Source organism: Xenopus laevis, chromosome 8L, assembly GCF_017654675.1.
Source record: "Xenopus laevis strain J_2021 chromosome 8L, Xenopus_laevis_v10.1, whole genome shotgun sequence".
NCBI lineage: Eukaryota > Metazoa > Chordata > Amphibia > Anura > Pipidae > Xenopus > Xenopus laevis.
The window spans coordinates 6,731,075-6,751,096 of NC_054385.1; the positions used below are offsets into that span (position 1 = coordinate 6,731,075).

The 20,022-nt window shown below is 40.4% G+C and overlaps 2 long non-coding RNA genes across 5 annotated transcripts; one reads left to right on the forward strand and one right to left on the reverse strand.

Moving 5' to 3' along the window:
- Positions 1 to 641: 641 nt before the first annotated feature.
- On the reverse strand, positions 642 to 13,842 carry LOC121396863. Its single transcript, XR_005963216.1, has 2 exons — positions 13,547 to 13,842; positions 642 to 748 (listed from the first exon to the last, which is right to left on the reverse strand). It is a non-coding gene; the product is annotated as an uncharacterized LOC121396863 (long non-coding RNA).
- Positions 2,738 to 7,852, forward strand: LOC121396862. 4 transcript variants are annotated; one of them, XR_005963210.1, is made up of 3 exons: positions 2,738 to 2,867; positions 6,873 to 6,947; positions 7,283 to 7,852. It is a non-coding gene; the product is annotated as an uncharacterized LOC121396862 (long non-coding RNA). The 4 variants fall into 4 exon arrangements; XR_005963213.1 differs by lacking the exon at positions 2,738 to 2,867 and adding an exon at positions 2,947 to 3,304; XR_005963212.1 differs by lacking the exon at positions 2,738 to 2,867 and adding an exon at positions 5,430 to 5,555.
- Positions 13,843 to 20,022: the final 6,180 nt, after the last annotated feature.

A 20,022-nucleotide genomic window follows, 5' to 3' on the forward strand; every position in this document is an offset into this window, starting at 1 on the left:
GGTGCTGAGTTCGAATCCTCAAGATGACTGAATTCCAAGTTCAAGGTAAGATGATCCAGGTAAGAAAACTCAATATGTCTGAAGTCTGGGTGCCAGGTAAGATGTGCACAGTCCGGTTACCAGGTAAGACATGTAAAGAAGGCCACAGTCTGGGTGCCAGGTAAGACACGTAAAAATGTATAGCTGGCCACAGTCTGGATGCCAGGTAAGACACATAAAGATAACTACAGTACAGGTAAGACATGTAAAGACGTATAGATGGCCACAGTCTGGATGCCAGGTAAGACACATAAAGATAACTACAGTACAGGTAAGACATGTAAAGACGTATAGATGGCCACAGTCTGGATGCCAGGTAAGACACATAAAGATGACCACAGTACAGTTAAGACATGTACAGGCGTAAAGATGGCCACAGTCCGGATTCCAGGTAAGACAAGTGAAGATGGTTGCAGTCCAGATAGCAGGTAAGGCAAGAAGACAGTGGGTCAGAAAAGATAACAGGTGAGATTCATAAAGAAAGGTAAGATGTGTAAAAATAGCCTGGTTTATGGTAAGTAAAGAATATCGGAAAAAATGAAAGAAAATAAGATACTAATTAAAGTTTCTTAAACCGTTGCTATCTTTCATGAAACATGATGTTTTGCTCCTTACCTGGAACCCAGTCTACGGCCATCTTGACAGGGCTTACCTGCAATCCAGACCTCTTACCTGGAACTCAGTGTTCAGACATCTTGAGAACTCTTACCTGGAATTTGGAATCCACTTCACACATTGTAACCATGCACCACTGGTCTTACCTTGCATCTGGAATGCAGCCATCTTGACAGGTCTTACCTGGAATCCAGACTTCTTGAGTAGCCTTACCTGGAACTCAGTCTTCGGACATCTTGAGAACTCTTACCTGGAATCTGGAATCCACTTCGCACATTGTAGCCTTGCACCGCTGCTACCTGCCTGCATTCCACACAGTCACAGACGGGATTTGAACTCATGGCCCACAGGTGTTGCTATGTAGCAGTGCTACCCCTTGCGCCACCTGGCCACACAAGAATTAACCTTATTTTTGGTAATTTTGTCATGGATTATCATGTTTGCTATCTTACATGAAACACAACTGCACTTTAAAGAGAAAATAGACTTTTAAATCACTGCTACAGCTGGATTCAAACCCAAGCCCTCAGCCACAGGATTTGTTTTGGCTACACAGCAGTGCTACCCATTGAGCTACTGAGCCACACAAGAAACAGCCTTGTTTTTGGTATATTTATCATTGATTATCATGTTTATTAGCAATTTAAAGAGAAAAGGCATTTTTTAATCCCCACTATGGTGATACCATGGGGTAGTGTGTAGCTTGACTTGCAGCTAAATTCCTTTCTTCATTAGGAATGAAGGATTCCAGGTTAGAAAGCTTCAGTTTTTATTAACAAGGGGAAAGTGTAACACTGGGGAACAGAAAATAACAGTGTTTAGTGAAACTGTACGATATATATCATAACATAAGTCCATAAACACTGTGGAAATAGCATGTATAATGCATAAAGCATGAGAGGCATCTGTAGGTAAGTAAAGCTTAAAGCCTGGGTATACAGTAGGACTATGAGGCAGCTGCACATAAAACTTGTATAAAAGTACAAAACAAGAAAATAATGGTATGCTTTCATAAACCAGGGTTTCTACATTATTAACACCTACCAACGATGCTACCACAAGGGTGGATGGGGTAGGATTACTGCAGATGCTGGTGTGCTAGCTGTGATTAGTATAAAGATGGCAGCTAGACTGATCATTTACTGCTGTTACACATGGTCACGCCTTCCCTCACTCTGCACCAGCTTAAAATGAAAAAACGCCAGCGCTAATCACACACGGCAGTTCATTTTCCGAAGTCGCACAAAGTTGCCTCACGAGAAAACTTCAGGTGACTTTGGAAAACGAATTGCCGCTTGTGATTAGCTCCGGCGTTTTTTTTTTTTCATTTTAGCCGGCGCAAAGTCAGGAAGTCGTTTGGGGAGATTGGTCGCCGCAAAAACAAGGCGATTAGTGGCCAGGCGAACAAATCTCCCTAAAACGCCCAGTGTGGACTGACCCTTACAGCTGTTTCATGCTGTACACAGAGAATGACAATGTCTGTCACTTGCTTAAAGTGTTAGTTTACCTTTAAGTTAACTTTAAATATGTTAAAGAATGGCTAATTCTAAGCAACTTTTTAATTGTTTTTTGTTATTTCTTTTATATTTGCATTATTTGCCTTTTTCTTCTGACTTTTTCCATCTTTCAAATGGAGGTCACTGACCCCTTCTAAAGACAAATGCTCTGTAAGGCTACAAATGTATTATTATTGCTACTTTTTATTCAGGTCTCTCCTATTCATTTTACAGTCTCTTATTCCAATCAGTGCATGGTTGCTAGGGTAATTCAGACCCTAGCAACCAGACAGCTGAAATTGCAAACTGGAGAGCTGCTGAATAAAAAGCTAAATAACTCAAAAACCACAACATAATAAAAGTTAGTTTAAAGGTGAACAAGTCCTTTAAGTTCATTCACTGTATATGTCTTTTGACAGTAGTGCCAACCTTTGCAGTTGTTGGAGGTTGGAAGGAAATGTTTCTTAAATAACTTTGCTATATAAAGTAGCCAAGTAATAGACCTGACTAGAGACTTCCAAGTAGAAAATCTTTTGAAGCGATGGGACCTGAGGTGGGTAGTTCAGACATTAGTGCAGAGTGCTGACACTTGTGGATGAATCTCTGGGTCACATGTTGCCTCAACTAACTCATACACATCATCAGGGCGGTTCTGTTCAGAGATATACAGGAATGTGGGTCCTGCAAACCAGGAGGTTTGTTTTAAACAAGCTGCAGGTACAGCTCTTGTTGCATGATCTGGTACATAGTGCCATTGTTTTGGGTGTATTAATCCCCATATACACAGAATTCTGATGCTGACATAGACATAGAAGCGTCTGGTCTCATTGCAGATGTAGCCCAACACTACATTACTGTCTGTGTACAATTCAGCCTCACTTAGTTGGAGATCAATTTCTGAAGTGATAAGATCAGCCATTTCCACTGCTAAAACAGCTGCACAAAGCTCTAGTCTGGGTATAGTGTGCTCTGGCCATGGAGATAGTTTTGCTTTACCCATAACAAATCCTAAATGGCACTGATCTTTGTAGTCAACAGTCTTGATATGAGCAACAGCAGCTACAGCCTTGGTTGAAGCATCAGAGAATACACAGAGTTTCCTCTCCTTGATTCCTGCAGGAGAAGTAGAAGTGTATTGCCTCGGAGCCTGTAAGGTAGACAATGATTCTAAACAGTCTTTCCCCTCTATCCACACTTGTTCTTTCTCTGATGGAAGTGGTGAATCCCAGTCACAAGATTCTGTAGATAACACTCCTCTGTGAGTTAAAGGTTTCTTATCCTTCACTTGAAATGTAAATGTGTTAGATTTCAAGTCCCAGTTTAGGCCAAGGCTGCGTTGCACAGGTAAGGTGTCTGTTCCCAAATCTAAGTTTCTTAAGTCACTAGCGTGATCTTGGGATGGGAAGGTTTCATTACCTGTATGCTATGCAGTCAGTTATACTGAAGAAGCTGCTCGGATCAGTAGTGAAACGTCTTCATTGATTACTCAGCAAGTCCAGTTGTTTTTAGATTTACCTATACTAGATAAATCCTTAGGGTACACTAAAGACTCCCACATCAGTGGATTTCAGCCTGTGGAGAAACATTGATACCCCTCTGTGACACCTGAGTTATTGCCACATTTCAAGAAAATAGGTTTGAGTATTTTGATACCAACTGTCACCTGTGATCTAATTGTTGGATAGTCGTCTGTATTTGTACTGTCAACAGTGTAAGAAATCGGCATCTTTGTTTTGGAGACTTAAGGTGGCCATAGACGTAACAATTACGATCTTTCTCTGAAAAGATGTTTCCAAGAAAGATCGTTCGTTTCAATACACACGTGTAGAGCTGAATCGTCAGATATACAGGTAGATATATGGGAAGAAACAATAGAATTTTACCTGTATCTGACGATTCAGCACTAACAATGGCCGATGTTTGGGTCCCTTCAAATGCACCCGATCAAAATTTTCCGTCCAGCCCGATCGACGAGCCGACCGATATCCAAGTCTTCTGCTGATATCGGTCGGCTCTTTTTCCACCATTCACGCAACGAATATCGGACGAAAATTTGTTTCGTACGATATTATCAGTGCGTCTATGGCCACCTTTACATGGTAGTTTGGAACAGCATGATTGGGTGATTAATGTCTCACTGCTGCCCTCCTGTGGCACAAACTGGGAACAGCATGAATGGGTGATTTACGTCTCACTGCTGCCTCTGACTCCTGATACAACTTCCCAATATCCATTCATTCCTCATTCTCACTGGGTTTATAGTTCTGTGTAACTGTCATTGTGTCTGTCCCTTTCTCTGCACTGCTGCCTCTGACTCCTGATACAACTTCTCAATATCCATTCATTCCTCATTCTCACTGGGTTTATAGTTCTGTGTAACTGTCACTGTGTCTGTCCCTTTCTCTTCTCTGCACTGCTGCCTCTGACTCCTGATACAACTTCCCAATATCCATTCATTCCTCATTCTCACTGGGTTTATAGTTCTGTGTAACTGTCATTGTGTCTGTCCCTTTCTCTTCTCTGCACTGCTGCCTCTGACTCCTGATACAACTTCCCAATATCCATTCATTCCTCATTCTCACTGGGTTTATAGTTCTGTGTAACTGTCATTGTGTCTGTCCCTTTCTCTGCACTGCTGCCTCTGACTCCTGATACAACTTCCCAATATCCATTCATTCCTCATTCTCACTGGGTTTATAGTTCTGTGTAACTGTCATTGTGTCTGTCCCTTTCTCTGCACTGCTGCCTCTGACTCCTGATACAACTTCCCAATATCCATTCATTCCTCATTCTCACTGGGTTTATAGTTCTGTGTAACTGTCATTGTGTCTGTCCCTTTCTCTGCACTGCTGCCTCTGACTCCTGATACAACTTCCCAATATCCATTCATTCCTCATTCTCACTGGGTTTATAGTTCTGTGTAACTGTCATTGCTATTGTCTTTCATTTCTTGTCCTTGTCTATTCTATGCACTGCTAGTTCCTACTATTTTATTATTCATCTTTCTATTCAGACCTCTTTTATTATTCCAGTCTCTTATTGAAATCAGTGTGTGGTTGCTAGGGGAATTTGGACCCTGGCAACCAGATTGTTGAAATTACAAACTGGAGAGCTGCTGAATAAAAAGCTAAATAAGTAAAAAAACAAAAATAATAAAAAAATGAAAACCAATTGCAAAGTGTCTCAGAATATCCCTCTCTACATCACACTACAAGTTAGTTTTTTCCAAATGTGAACAGCCCCTTTAATGTTATGACCTTGGTTTAAATAGTCAGGTTTTCCATTGCTGTTCCTGATTAGGCAGCTCCTCCCTATTGTGAATCACAAGTTTGGATCATGTGACGTGTGCACTCCTTTACAGACAGGGGTAAAGTTAGAAGTAAAAGGATTTTCATTGTGACCACAGTGAGTATTAGGCAGAATGGTGAGTTGCTCTCAAACCAAAGTGATGTTTAAGTGGCAGCTAAAGTCATTAATTCACAGCATTTGACAGTTTAGTTTAGACAACTCTTATAGATGGGGTCGGTAGCTGCATTCACAGGGCTGTGTTTACAAGAGAAATTTCTCTTTGTCTCTGGACCTCATTTATTATTTGGGGCCCACGATTCTGTCCTGACCCATTTCTTGTGTTCAGTTTTTGGCAATAGCTCCGAAATGTGCTTGTGGCTATACTCTTGTTGGAATTCCTTATGATCTATTTGCTCAGGAAATAATACAGTGATGTAACGTTACTAAAATTGCCACTTTTTCAATAGCTGCATTGTGTCTGTATATGATATTGCTTTAAGAATACAATGATGTTGTTGTACAACAGCTCCCAGCATGCCTTAACCTTGCTAATGCATTACATGGTCGTGGGAGATGGAGTTCAGCAACAACTGAGTAAAAGTGTGGTTAAACCATGCAAAAGTGTTTAGATCCACTAAGTTTAAGCTGACGTAATTTATCATTTCTTAGTCCGAAGTGCACTATTTTATTGCACACAGTTACTTGGGAAAGAGCTATCAAAAATAGGTGGTTTTTGTGACTGATTTATAGTACAGGTATGGGATCCATTTCTATGGAAAGCTCTGGATTACCAGAAGGCCATCTCCCATAGACTCTTAAAATTGAAAAAATTATTTCCTTTTTCTCTGTAGTAATAACGCAGTAATTGATCACTTACATTTTAGTAGATTTAAGGTATGGATATCAAAATTACAGAAATATCTCTTATCAGGAGTTGTACCCAGGACACCAATAAGCACTCACCCCAAATCTCCCCCTAACTGACCTTCAAACTGGGCCCCCTTAGCTCATAACAAGGTTACAGATATATAGAAACATTGGGGTAACAGTCACCGTGCTATAGTTCCAGGGGTACCCAGGGTACAAATAAGCACCTACCCCAAATCTCACACTAGCTGGCCTTTAGGCTGGGTATTAGCCCAACTTTGGTTTCTCTACAGTTTGGGATCTTGCTTAGCCTTACCTGTGTTTGATAATATCTTAGTAAGTCTAATAACCCTATTAGTCTTGTCTGATAGTTGTACCAGTTTCTGTACTATGGGTTTACCATGTTGAGATATGTTGCACCGGTCATTCTTATAAACTCTCTCCCTCCCTTGTACAGTTATTCACAAAACAATAGTTTGTTGAAGGAGGAGACATAAATGTACATAAAACTGTTATTAATATTAACATGTTGCAGGAAAAATAATTATTTTTTCTTTTCTTTGTTAGTGCTAATCGGCGGTCTGGTCATCATCCGTAGCCTTTTTTGATCATATGAAAGAGGCAGCTCAGAGGGATTTTCAGGTGATTGTCCCATTATTTCATTTGAAGGGCAGTGCAACAGTTATGGATACTTTGGGGCATTTAGCACCATGTTTTAGTAGCTGAATATCCAGTAGCTGTATGTTAAGCACACAGTATGTGGTTTATATCTATAGACACTGCACAAGTTGTAAAAGCTTTTTATTGCCCTTGGTCACATTTTTAAATTTACACTTTCTGTAAATTCCTTACAAAAAAAAATAAGCTGGCTTGAAACTTTAACTGCTATGACCAATATCTAAATAAAATTTCTATTCTTAAGGCCTGGAAAAACATTTGTACTTCATGTGACACTTTTCTTCCCCTTATTTTCACAGGACTGGTAATACAAGAGCTGACGATTAAATAACCCCCACACTCCATCACATTATCCATTCATATCAAGGATCAAGTGTCAGCTGGTCTGCTGGTAGTTTCATCTGGATCGGATTGTGCAACGTTTTGGAATTTTTTTACTGCCTCATTTATCTCAAAGAATCCAATCATCATGAATAGATTTAGAAATAACTTATTTTAAAGTCACATTTAAACATTGATATCAAAGGAGACTAAGCAAATGTCACTATTTCTAGAAAGCAGATATTTATATTTGAAAATAGTCTGGCAGCAGCATTGCTAAAGTGCACGTATGTGAATGTCCTTTAATGCATCACACAAATTTGCCTTGTGTTGTGCAGATACAGAAGTTCTTTTGAACCTCACTTAAATGATGGAGAAAATATTTTGTATCAAAGTAGCGGTTTATTTTGCCAAACACTAATGGCAAATGGCTGTAAATGTGACTATTTACCCCAAAAACACTGTACTGGAAAACTTGCTATTAATCTTGTAGATTCATGAGTTTTACGTGTAACATAAGCTATGTATAAAGCTGCTTCTAAACGTCACCTGTGTCTGTTGTTTGTAAGAATCTTGCGATAATTTACCCCTTGTGTATCTGCTAATATCCTTTATATAGTTTTGATCTATTCCACAATGCTTTATGATTATACATAATACACATCAATCTCCATTTACAACCTAAACCCCTATCCCACTTGCTCAGTAAGGGAACACTACTGTTTATCACTGTGCTCATTGGGAACTGTTCAAAGGGAACAATTCTACTCTGATAACCGTATATTCTCCTAGTGTAAAGTTCCCGTCTACCCTTTTTTCTAAGGTACAGACCCTGTTTCAGGACCTTGTCACTGGTCTCTTACCATTAACCCATACGTATCCCTGTGTTTGCTTTGCTGATATTGGACGGTGTAAACTGCCCTCCTGTGTGGGACTGGGAATGTAGTTCTCATTTGTTAACTGCTGCCATAGGCCGGGTACTTGTGCAGCTGCAGAGCATCACAACAACCAGTCTAGTGAAAGGGATGAGCGAGGGTGTGGGTGCCACCAGGAAGGGGAAGGCTGGGCTTTTGCAGCTCCTCAGGGGCAGAGCTTCCGTTCAACTACGTTCAGAGTAGTAGTGAAATGTCTTCAATGATTACTCTGCAAATGTGTTTGTTCTAGAGTTACTTCTACTAGGTATACCATGACCTAAATCAGGGATCCCAACCAGTGGCTCGAGATCAACTTGCAACCGATTGCTCCCATTGGCCTCAAAGCAGGTGCTTTTTAGGAACTCCTGGTTTGGAGACAAGTTTTACATAAGAATCAGCTGTACTGCCAAACAGAGCCTCCTGTAGGCTGCCAGTCCACATGGGGCTACTATATGCCAATCACAGACCTTATTTGGTATCTTTCAGGAACTTTTTCATACATGGGTTTTGCTCCCCAACTCTTACATTTGCATGTGGCTCACAGGGGACTCCAGACCTAGATGAATAAAAACCTTCACAGACATACTACTTCTATAATTTCACTAGAGGGCAGCATCTGACCATTTCTCATTGAACCCCCTTCATGCCAATGAACTTCTGCTATAGGGTCACTAGATGGCAGCATCTGCCTATATATATTTATAAATTCTAATTGAAATCCCTAAATTTCCCAGTAAAGACTAATGTACTACTTATATAGTGCCACAAGAGGGCAGCATCTGACAAGCCAGTGTTTTGATTTCAGTATCAATAGTATTGTCTGTCTATCTGTAATTAGATAATTATGCAATGTGAGCAATTTGGGTGCAAGTGAGTTTTGGCCCAAAACATACATTTTTCCAAACCAAAGTCTGTGGAAGGCAATTGGCAGTTTCAACCCAGTGAGAATTAGGAATGCATGGAGATTGGCAAGCTACTTAGAATGGCAATTTTATTATTGGCTGACAATTACTGAGTGAAGTGTCCCCCTAAAATCAAAAATGTATTTTGAAAGAAAAATAAAATAATATTTGACTACAACACCCAGCTAGCTGACCCACACCCACAATGAGCTGCTGGAGGACTAGCAATCTGCTGGCTAAAGTTTATCATATATAATGTTCTTTGACCACTAAATGCTGCTAAACAATAACCTTCTGTTATTCCCAGGGTCGGATTGGGAAAAAACCCGGTGGGTCCAAGACCTTCTGGGCCCTGCTTTTTGGTTGCACTTGCATTTGACTGCAAGGACTTACTTGTACAGGTATAGACCTGTGACCCAGAATGCTCAGGTCCTGGGGTATTCTGGATAACAGATTTTACCATAATTTGGATCTCCATACCTTAAGTCTACTAGAAGGTCAGGTAAACATTATACAAACCCAATAGGCTGGTTTTGCTTCCAATAAGGATTAATTATATCTTAGTTGGGATCAAGTACAGAGAGAAAGGGAATGGTTTTTTAAATTTTGATTATTTGGATGAAATGAAGTCTATGGGAGATGGCCATTTCATAATTTTGAGCTTTCTGGATAACGGGTTTCCGGATAACAGATCCCATCCCTGTTATTGTTTAGTGTTGCAGTCAATCCCTTCTGCAGAGCTGCTCCAGGGCCTGCGGCTTGTCTGGGTGGCCTTAATTTGGCCTCAGAAAACTCTTTAGTGTCAAAAAGAAGCCCAATAATAAATATTTTTTCTTTCCCTGAAAATATTCCCTTTGTTCTTCTCAAGACAGAGTCAGTGACCCTGCACATGCTCAATGAGCTGAAGAGGCACACGTAGGAAACATGTAAGGAGCAAGTACTCACTGATGTCACAGAGCAGGGGACAACTTATTAAAGGGAGAAGATATTTAAGGCCATTGGACTGCTGGACGCTTAAAGCAGCCCCATGATTTAGCTTTGCCCTCTGGACTGGGGATGGAAAACAGCTCCCAGCTTTCCCTTCAGTAGTTGATGCTACACATTAAATAGACAAACTGAGAAGCCCCTTGGTCCCAACACTACTGGCCCTTGGCAAACTGCTGCCGGATCTGATCAGTGGCCCCTGTAGTTTTACAACAATCTTCTGTATCAACCTGGAGTGGGAAGGTGTGGGGCACGGGCACAAGTTTGCTGGGGAAGATCTGAATGAGAAGTGTCATGGACTCAAAGGCCCCTTGGGAGCCGCTGGGATACGATGTTTCTCTAAGCAACTGATATCCAGCTCGGCTGGCGACAGAAATTTGCAAAATACTATAAAAAAATAAAGAAAAATTGAAGACCAATTGCAAATTGTCTCAGAATGTCACTCTTTACATCTTAATAAAAGTTAATACAAAGGTGAGACATAGTTCCGGGTTATCTTGTGTAGTTTTTAATTCTGGTTCAGTTTTACAGCCAAATTCACATATTCACCAGCAGCAAATATTTTCATAAATCCGAGTCAGTTTCTTCCCGCATTTTGCTTCTCCAGAAAATAGAACACTGAACAGCTGAATTCAACTGTTTGTTCTCACAATGAAAGTTGTCTATAATGGGGCTGATTTTCCAATGTGCCACATGTTTATGAGGCCAGAGACTGCCCCAGTGGAGCTTGGTCAGGAGATATTAAGCTGTAAGTGTTGAAGGAAAGCCACACAGACATGGAGAGGAACATACAAGACGTTGCAGATAGGGCCCCAGCCAGAGCTCCAAGGCCATATGTTCCAATGATATTTGCTAGGGCCCACCCCATGCATCTGCCTGTAGATTTCTGCAGTGGGGCTGGAAACTCACAGTCACAGATGGGATTTGATTTTCAAGTAAAAAGTGTGATTTAACTACATATTTACAAAGAATGGCAGGTTTAACCAGTACTGATATAGTGTTGTGGCTAGAGGTGATGCTTTGCAACACAAAGTTTTGAGTTCAATTCCAGCCAAAGAATTTTATATTTACAAAGAATAGTGAGTTTAATGATCACTTTCAAGTGCTGTCTCATCATGTTTTAACTATATATTTTCAAAGAATGGCAGTGGTTTTGTCAAGTGCTGCTGTAGTGTAGTGGCTAGAGATATTACTTTGCAGCACAATGTTTTGAGTTCAATTCTAGCCAAAGAACTTTATATTTACTAAGAATAGTGATTTGAATGATCACTTTCAAGTGCTGTCTCCTCTTGTTTTAACTATATATTTACGAAAATTTTCCACTTTTTCATCATGTTCTGCTATAGTGTAGTGGCTAAATGTTATGCTTTGCAACGCAGAGTTTTGAGTTCAAATCCAGCCAAAGAACTTGGATAATTGACCATTTAAAAGCGCTGTCTCAACATGTTTGTATTTACAAAGAATAGCGAGTTGAATGATCACTTTCAAGTGCTGTCTCATCATGTTTTAACTATATATTTACAAAGAATGGCTGTGGTTTTGTCAACTGCTGCTTTAGTGTAGTGGCTAGAGGTGCTGATTTGTAATACAAAGTTTTGAGTTCAATTCAAGCCAAAGAACTTTATATTTACAAAGAATAGTGAGTTTAATGATCACTTTCAAGTTTGGTCTCATTATGTTTTAACCATATATTTACGAAGAATGGCAATATCTTTGTCAGGTGCTCCTATAGTGTAGTGGCTAGAGTTGATGCTTTGCAACACAAAGTTTTGAGTTCAATTCCAGCCAAAGAACTTTATATTTATGAAGAATAGTGAGTTTAATGATCATTTTCAGTGCTGTCTCAGTGTGTTTTAACTATATATTCACGAAGAATGGCAGGTTGATGCTCAGGTGCTACTATAGCTTAGTGGTTAGAGGTGATGCTTTGCAACAGGAAGTTTTGAGTTCAATTCCAGTCAAAGATCTTTAAAATTTATATTTACAAAGAATAGTGAGTTTAATGATCAATTTCAAGTGCTGTCTCATCATGTTTTAACTATATATTTACAAAGAATGGCAGTGTTTCTGTTAAGTGCTGCTGTAGTTTAGTGGTTAGAGATGATGCTTTGCAACGCAGAGTTTTGAGTTCAAATCCAGCCAAAGAACTTGGGTAATTAACCATTTAAAAGCGCTCTCTCAACATGTTTGTATTTAGGAAGAATAATGAGATAAATGATCACATTTATGTGCTGTCTCAATATCTTTTAACTATATATTTACGAAGAATGGCTAACATCCTTTATCATTGCAGTGGTGTGGTGAATAGAGGAGCTGCTTTACAACGCAAGGTTTGGAGTTCAATTCTTGTCAAAGACCATTTAAAGTGCTGTCTCATCATGTTTTAACTATATATTTACAAAGAATGGCTGGCTTGTAGCAAGTGATGTCATGGCTCAGTCTTAAAAACTATACCTTGTAATGCAAGGGTTCTGAGTTCAACTCCAGCCAAATCTCTTGGCTTAATGATCACTTTAAAGAGCTCTCCCAACTTGTTTAAATGATATATTTACCAAAAATTAAAGGCTAGAAGCAAGTGAAGAGGTGGCGCATTGGATATGGGTGCTCCTTCCAACGCAATGGTGCTGAGTTCGAATCCTCAAGATGACTGAATTCCAAGTTCAAGGTAAGATGTCTGAAGACTGTGATCCAGGTAAGAAAACTCAATATGTCTGAAGTCTGGGTGCCTGGTAAGATGTGCACAGTCCGGGTACCAGGTAAGACATGTAAAGAAGGCCACAATCCGGGTGCCAGGTAAGACACATAAAAATGTATAGATGGCCACAGTCTGGATGCCAGGTAAGACACATAAAGATAACTACAGTACAGGTAAGACGTGTAAAGATGGCCAGATGCCAGGTAAGACACATAAAGATGACTACAGTACAGGTAAGACATGTAAAGATGGCCACAGTCTGGATGCCAGGTAAGACACATAAAGATGACTACAGTACAGGTAAGACATATATACAAGTGTAAAGATGGATGCCAGGTAAAACACGTGAAGATGGTTGCGGTCCAGATGACAGGTAAGGCTCGCGAAGATGACAGTGGGCCAGAAAAGATAACAGGTAAGATTCATAAAGAAAGGTAAAATGTATAAAAATAGCCTGGTTTAAGGTAAGTAAAGAATATTGGAAAAGATGAAAGAAATAAGATACTAATTAAAAGGAGAAGTTAAGTTTCTTAAACCGTTGCTATCTTACTTGAAACCCAAATTAGTCTCCCCTTGTGCATCTTGGGATTTCTTTCCTGCACCGATCTTTTGCCCCTTACCTGGAACCCTCTCTGCACCGATCTTTTGCTCCTTACTGTGGCCATCTTGACAGGTCCTACCTGGAATCCAGACTTCTTGAGTAGTCTTACCTGGAACTCAGTGTTCAGACATCTTGAGAACTCATACCTGGAATTTGGAATCCACTTCACACATTGTAACCATGCACCACTGGTCTTACCTTGCATCTGGAATGCAGCCATCTTGACAGGTCTTACCTGGAATCCAGACTTCTTGAGTAGTCTTACCTGGAACTCAGTGTTTGGACATCTTGAGAACTCTTACCTGGAACTTTGAATCCACTTCGCACATTGTAGCCATGCACCGCTGCTACCTGCCTGCATTCCACACAGTCACAGACGGGATTTGAACTCATGGCCCACAGGTGTTGCTATGTAGCAGTGCTACCCCTTGCGCCACCTGGCCACACAAGAATTAAACTTATTTTTGGTAATTTTGTCATGGATTATCATGTTTGTTCAGCGCTTTAAAGAGAAAATAGACTTTTAAATCACTGCTACAGCTGGATTCAAACCCAAGTCCTCAGCCACAGGATTTGTTTTGGCTACACAGCAGTGCTACCCATTGAGCTACTGTGCCACACAAGAAACAGTCTTGTTTTTGGTATATTTATCATTGATTATCATGTTTATTAGCAATTTAAAGAGAAAAGGCATTTTTTAATCCCCACTATGGTGATACCATGGGGTAGTTTGACTTACAGCTAAATTCCTTTCTTCATTAGGAAGGAAGGATTCCAGGTTAGAAAGCTTCAGTTTTTATTAACAAGGAGAAAGTGTAAAACTGGGGAACAGAAAATAACAGTGTTAGTGAAACTGTACAATATATATCATAACATAAGTCCATAAACACTGTGGAAATAGCATGTATAATGCATAAAGGATGAGAGGGATCTGTATGTAAGGTACACAGTAGGACTATGAGGTGGCTGCAAATAAAACTTGTATAAAAGTAGAAAACAAGAAAATAGTGGTATGCTTTCATAAACCAGGGTTTCTACATTATTAACACCTACCAACGATGCTACCACAAGGGTGGATGGGGTAGGATTACTGCAGATGCTGGTGTGCTAGCTGTGATTAGTATAAAGATGGCAGCTAGACTGATCATTTACTGCTGTTACACATGGTCACATGGTACAGGTACAGGAAGCAAAGAAAGACATTTTTATAGCAATGCACATAAACCATTAACTAAACCACTAGGTGGTGCACACAAACAATAAAATGATGCTGGAGGCATAACATATATAATCAACATATTTATTCAGCACTTTAATGAGAGGCAAACAGGGCTGGATTCAAACTCACACCCCCAGAGCTCAAAGCCTAACGAACTAGACCATATTTACAAACCCCTATCCCTTGTTTATATGATATTGACCCCACTCTCCATAGCAAACACAAAGAAGAAGGGGCAAACACTGCCAACCATGGAGTCTCCGAGCTGCTCACTAACGTTGTCCATTTGTTAGAGCAAGAAAACAAGAGACTTCTCCAGACTTCAGCTTGGGTTACTCCAGGCGGCATCACAGTTGGGAAAAGCCCAGCTCTACATGGCACCGTTGGGAATATTTATGGCCTGGAAATGATTACTCCCTTACAGATGAACCCACATGTTAGTCACCCATAAATAAAGAGCTGAATGTGTGGCAATGGAGAGTCATGAGCAGAGAGTCACTGATGGCTTTAATGGGGCCTCCAGAGAGACTGGTCTGGATGTGTCAATCTGCAAGCGCTGGACTCCCTCCTACAGCAACAAATGCATTTACAGCAGGACAGCCCAGAACCTGTGGAACAGAGAGACCCACCACTGGATTGTAAGCTCTTCAGACTAGTTCTTGAACAAATGTTATTCCTGTGAAGCACTGATTAATGATTATTTACTTTATGACTGTATATTTGACTGACTGTATATGTAAGTAAATATGATTAGGGTCAGGATGAATGACTAACATGGCACATGTTTTAATTTAGAGGGGTATTTAAAACGATTCTTACACGTTTCTATAGAAATTATAGGAACATGTTCATATCAATGAAGAGATGCTGCATGCCAAATATTTGCAGCCAAAAGCTCCCCCAGCCCAGCGAACCTTAGTTCTGACACAGCTAAGCGATCTTACATGGTTGTTTCAGTCCCGCTGGGCTGGAGCCCCTCAAGGTCGGTATATCAGGGCAACCGCAGATCTGCACAGGTATGGAGTAGTGACCGAGTCTCACCAGAAGTCCCAGCTCAGGTTCCAGCTCAAACAACTGTGCTAAAGGGACCCTAATATCTCCCTCTCTACCCCCTAAAAATATTTGCAACCAAAAACATGCGCAATCATTAGGGTACACTCATGACTCCCACATCAGTGGATTTCAGCCTGTGGAGAAACACTTGATACCCCTCTGTGACACCTGAGTTATTGCCACATTTCAAGAAAATAGGTTTGAGTATTTTGATACCAACTGTCACCTGTGATCTAATTGTTGGATAGTCGCCTGTATTTGTACTGTCAACAGTGTAAGAAATTGGCATCTTTGTTTTGGAGACTTACATGGTAGAAGTCTGGAACAGCATGAATGGGTGATTTATGTCTCACTACTGCCCTCCTGTGGCAGAAGTAATGAACAACACAAATGTTTGATTAATGTCTCACTGCTGCCCTCCTGTGGCACAACCCAGGAACAGCATGAATGGGTGATTTATGTCTCACTGCTGCCTCTGACTCCTGATACAACTTCCCATTACCCATTCATTCCTCATTCTTACTAGGTTTATAGTTCTGTGTAACTGTCATTGTGTCTGTCCCTTTCTCTTCTCTGCACTGCTGCCTCTGACTCCTGATACAACTTCCCAATATCCATTCATTCCTCATTCTCACTGGGTTTATAGTTCTGTGTAACTGTCATTGTGTCTGTCCCTTTCTCTTCTCTGCACTGCTGCCTCTGACTCCTGATACAACTTCCCAATATCCATTCATTCCTCATTCTCACTGGGTTTATAGTTCTGTGTAACTGTCATTGTGTCTGTCCCTTTCTCTTCTCTGCACTGCTGCCTCTGACTCCTGATACAACTTCCCATTACCCATTCATTCCTCATTCTTACTAGGTTTATAGTTCTGTGTAACTGTCATTGTGTCTGTCCCTTTCTCTTCTCTGCACTGCTGCCTCTGACTCCTGATACAACTTCCCAATATCCATTCATTCCTCATTCTTACTAGGTTTATAGTTCTGTGTAACTGTCATTGTGTCTGTCCCTTTCTCTTCTCTGCACTGCTGCCTCTGACTCCTGATACAACTTCCCAATATCCATTCATTCCTCATTCTCACTGGGTTTATAGTTCTGTGTAACTGTCATTGTGTCTGTCCCTTTCTCTACTCTGCACTGCTGCCTCTGACTCATGATACAACTTCCCAATATCCATTCATTCCTCATTCTCACTGGGTTTATAGTTCTGTGTAACTGTCATTGTGTCTGTCCATGTTTAACTGTCATTGCTATTATCTTTCATTGCTTGTCCTTGTCTATTCTCTGCACCGTTAGTTCCTACTATTTTATTACTCAAATTTCGATTCAGACCTCTCTTATTCATATTCTAGCATGCCTTAACCTTGCTAATGCATTACATAGTTGTGGGAGATGGAGTTCAGCAGCAACTCAGTAAAAGTGTGGTTAAGCCGTGCAAAAGTGTTTAGATCCATCCATTAAGTTGAAGCTGATGTAATTTATCCTTTCTTAGTCCCGAGTGCACTATTTTATTGCACATGGTTACTTGGGAAAGAGATATCAAAAATAGGACTGATTTATAGTACAGGTATGGGATCCATTCTCTGTAAAGATCTGGATTACGGGAAGGCCATCTCCCATAGACTCTCTTTTAATCAAATAATTTAAATGTAAAAAAAAATTTCCTTTTTCTCTGTAGTAATAAAACAGTACTTCACTTACCTTTTAGTAGATTGAAGGTATGGAGATCAAAATTACAGACATATCCCTTATTGGGAGTTGTACCCAGGGCACAAATAAGCACTCACCCCAAATGGGCCCCCTTAGCTCATAAAAAGGTTACAGATATCTAGAAACATTGGGGTAACAGTCACCCTGCAATAGTTCCAGGGGTACCCAGGGCACAAATAAGCACTCACCCCAAATCTCCCCCTAACTGACCTTCAGACTGGGCCCCCTTAGCTCATAACAAGGTTACAGATATATAGAAACATTGGGGTGACAGTCACCCTGCTGTAGTTCCAGGGGTACCCAGGGTACAAATAAGCACTCACCCCAAATCTCCCCCTAACTGACCTTCAGACTGGGCCCCCTTAGCTCATAACAAGGTTACAGATATATAGAAACATTGGGGTAACAGTCACCCTGCTATAGTTCCAGGGGTACCCAGGGTACAAATAATCACTCACCCCAAATCTCCCCCTAACTGACCTTCAGACTGGGCCCCCTTAGCTCATAACAAGGTTACAGATATATAGAAACATTGGGGTAACAGTCACCCTGCTATAGTTCCAGGGGTACCCAGGGTACAAATAAATACTTACCCCAAATCTCCCCCAACTAGGCCTTCGGTCTGGGCATTAGCTTCACAACTTTGGTTTCTCTACAGTTTGGGATCTTGCTTAGCCTTACCTGTGTTTGATAATATCTTAGTAAGTCTAATAAGCCGTATTAGTCTTGTCTGATAGTTGTACCAGTTTCTGTACTATGGGTTTACTACTTTGAGACACGTTGCACCGGTCATTCTCATAAACACTCTCCCTCCCTTGTACAGTTATTCACAAAACAATAGTTTATTGAAGGAGGAGACATACATGTACATAAAACTGTTATTAATATTAACATGTTGCAGGACAAAATAATTATTTTATTTCTTTGTTACTGCTAATCTGGGGTGGTCTGGTCATCATCGGTAGCCTTTTTTGATCACATGTAAGTTGTAAAAGCTTTCTATTGACCTTGGTCAAATTTTTAAATTTACTCATTCTGTAAATTACCCCAAAAAATAGGCTGGCCTGAAACCTTAACTGCTATGGGCAATATCTAAATAAAACTTCTATTTTTAAGGCCTGGAAAAACATTTGTACTTCATGTGACACTTTTCTTCCCCTTATTTTCACACGACTGGTAACACAAGAGCTGAGGATTAAATAACCCCCACACTCCATCACAAACCCCCACACTCCATCACATTTATCCATTCATATCAAGGCTCAAGTGTCAGCTGGTCTGCTGGTAGTTTCATCTGGATTGGATTGTGCAACGTTTTGGAGGGGGTTTTTTCTACCTAATTTCAAAGAATCCAATCTTGTTGAAGGGAGCTATAAACGTATAATGAATGATTTAAATTTGGGCTGAAAAGGATTGCCATTTGCAAATTACAATGTAATGTAATTGATACACTGCACACCTGAAATCTACTCACTCTGCAGTAGTGGTGCTGGTTCTCCATTGACCTGGCACAGTCCCACAGCAACAGCAACTTTTTGTTCCTGGATCCGCACACACACAATGTTCTGCAGTGGGGAAAGTGCCCCTTCTTTTTATTTGTTTATTTCACCACCAATATCAACGTTTTGGGGGTACAACCTCCCTTCATCAGGAGTGATCTCCCCGGTATTGGATCTCTTATTTTGTTCCTGATCCAGACTGTGATGATTGGAACCTGCAAACCACCTCAAAATCTGAAGAGGCAGCATTAGGATTTCCTACACATGTGCCAAGTCCAAACCCATAAATTTCCTAGTTATTCCTTGAATTCCTTCAAGTGTTGTGGCTGATTTTGCTGTGGAAGGGGCGGCCCACCTCCAGGCGGTCACTAGTTTTGTAGTTGAGTAATAGAGGTGTAAATTAGGTGCAGCCAGACCCCCAGCCTCCACAGAGGGTTGAAGTGAGGTCAGAGAGACCCTTGGAGTAGAGGCTCCCCAATATAAAGAAGTAACGAGAGATTATGTTTTTTGGAAATAATAAAAAATGAAGACCAATAGCAAATTGTCAGAATGTCACTCTCTACATCTCTACTTGGCATTCCTCAACTTTCTATTCAGGCCTCTCCTATTCATATTCCAGTCTCTTCTTCAAATCAGTGCATGGTTGCTAGGGGAATTAAGACACTAGAAACCAGACTACAGAAATTGAATAATGTTGAATACAAAGCTACATAACTCAAAAAACACAAATAATAAAAAATGAAGACCAATAGCAAATTGTATCAGAAATTCATGAATGAGCTACATCTCTACTTGGCATTCCTAATCTTTATTCAGTCCCTTTCCTATTCATTTTCCAGTCTCATGTGTAAATCAATGCATGGTTGCTAGGGGAATTTGGACCATAGCAACCAGATTGCTGAAACTGCATACTGGAGAGCTGCGGAATAAAAAGTTAAAAAACTCAAAAACCACAAATAATAAAAAATAAAGACCAATTGGAAATTATTTCAGAATATCACTCTCTACATCATACTAAAAGTTATCTCAAAGGTGAACAACCCCTTTTTAAACCGATACAAAATGAAACAGCTGTTTGTTCTCACAATGAAAGTTGTCTATAATGGGGCTGATTTTCCAATGTGCCACATGTTTATGAGG